This window comes from Arachis duranensis, chromosome 6 (assembly GCF_000817695.3).
Source record: "Arachis duranensis cultivar V14167 chromosome 6, aradu.V14167.gnm2.J7QH, whole genome shotgun sequence".
Classification (NCBI taxonomy): Eukaryota; Viridiplantae; Streptophyta; class Magnoliopsida; order Fabales; family Fabaceae; genus Arachis; species Arachis duranensis.
This window is the reverse complement of record NC_029777.3, coordinates 69,945,698-69,947,926: the sequence shown is the minus strand read 5'-3', so window position 1 is coordinate 69,947,926 and position 2,229 is coordinate 69,945,698.

Here is a 2,229-nt window from a genome sequence, read left to right as displayed (position 1 = left end):
GGCGTGAAAGAGAAAGAGGAAGAGCAAGACGGAGTAAGTGAAGTAAAAAGAGTCAAGAGTGAATAATAAGACGATGTGGCGGAGGGTCGCAGATTTGGTTAAAGAACGAAAGATGGAAAAAGAAAAGTGGAAGGAAGTGAAGGTCCACCTACTGTGGGTCCCACAACCAATGGACTTAAATTCTAAATACGGCAAAACTTTTTTTCTTCGTTGTATACCAAAATAAATAGCTTTAATTTACTCCATAGTATACGGCAAAGCTTTTTATTTATTTATTATTATTTTTTATGACAAAAAGAAAGTTTAATTCATAGAAATAGCTAAATAATACTTGTAAATCACATATAAAATAGAAGATAAAATTTTTTCATGTTAAACTAAAAGAAAGTATAATATTTAATTACAAAAAATTTTAATAAGTAAAAATAAAAATAAATTTGAGTTTTTTTTAATTTATATAAATATGCTACAGTACTTAGAGATAATTTTTTCTTTGTCTTTCTAACATAAATTTAAATATTTTATATACCTAAAAATATTCTTATGAATAATATTTTTAAAATAATTTTTTCTCTAATCTAAAAAGATATGTATTATTATACCAACAACTATAAAAAAAACTAAACATATTATAAAAGGAGAGAAATATATCATTAGAGATTTATTATAGCATAAATATAGAAAATAAAAATAGAAGAGACTGAAAAGAAGAAAGAAAAAAAAAAGAGGAGAGAAAGAAGAAAATAGAAGTAAAAACGAGATAAGAGAATTAGAAAAGAGGAAAGAAAGAAGAAAAAAAAATACCTGTATATAAAGAGAAATAAATAGGAAGAGTGAAAGGGTAGAAAATGAAAAGAGAAGATTAAGAGAAGAAAGAAGGATGGCCACTACTGCCGTGAGTGTTGGAGAGGCGGCAGCAATTTGATGAGCGGATAATTTATACGCTTTTTGGCATTGTTTTTAGGTAGTTTTTAGTATGATCTAGTTACTTTTAGGGATGTTTTCATTAGTTTTTATGCTAAATTCACATTTCTGGACTTTACTATGAGTTTGTGTGTTTTTTTGTGATTTCAGGTATTTTCTGGTTGAAATTGAGGGACCTGAGCAAAACTCTGATAGGAGGCTGACAAAGGACTGCTGATGCTGTTGGAATCTGACCTCCATGCACTCAAAATGGATTTTCTAGAGCTACAGAACTCCAAATGGCGCGCTCTTAACGGCGTTAGAAATTAGACATCTAGAGCTTTCCAGAAATATATAATAGTCCATACTTTATTCGTAATTAGACGACGTAAACTGGTGCTCAACGGCAGTTCCATGTTGCATTCTGGAATCAAACGCCAGAAACACGTCACGAACCAGAGTTGAACGCCCAAAACACGTTACAACTTGGCGTTCAACTCCAAGAGAAGCCTCAACTCGTGGATAGATCAAGCTCAGTCCAAGCACACACCAAGTGGGCTCCGGAAGTGAATTTATGCATCAATTACTTACTTCTGTAAACCCTAGTAGCTAGTATAGTATAAATAGAACTTTTACTAGTTTATTAGATGTCTTGGACTATCTAGTTCTTTTGACCATTCAGTCTTTCATGGGGGCTGGCCATTTGGCCATGCCTGGACCTTCATCACTTATGTATTTTCAACGGTGGAGTTTCTACACACCATAGATTAAGGGTGTGGGGCTCTGCTGTACCTCAAGTTTCAATGCAATTACTATTTTCTATTCAATTCGACTTATTCCTATTCTAAGATATTCGTTGCACTTCAACATGATGAATGTGATGATTCGTGACACTCATCATCATTCTCACCTATGAACGCGTGACTGACAACCACTTCCGTTCTACCTTAGACCAGGCGATATCTCTTGGATTCCTTAATCAGAATCTTCGTGGTATAAGCTAGAATTGATGGCGGCATTCATGGGAATCCGGAAAGTCTAACCTTGTTTGTGGTATTCCGAGTAGGATTCCGGGATTGAATGATTGTGACGAGCTTCAAACTCACGATTGCTGGGCGTGATGACAAACGCAAAAGAATCAAGAGATTCTATTCCAACATGATCAAGAACCGACAGATGATTAGCCGTGCTGTGACAGAGCATTTGGACCATTTTCACTGAGAGGATGGGATGTAGCCATTGACAATAGTGATGCCCTACATACAGCTTGCCATAGAAAGGAGTGACAAAAATGGGATAAAAGCAGTAAGAAAGTAGAGTTTCAGA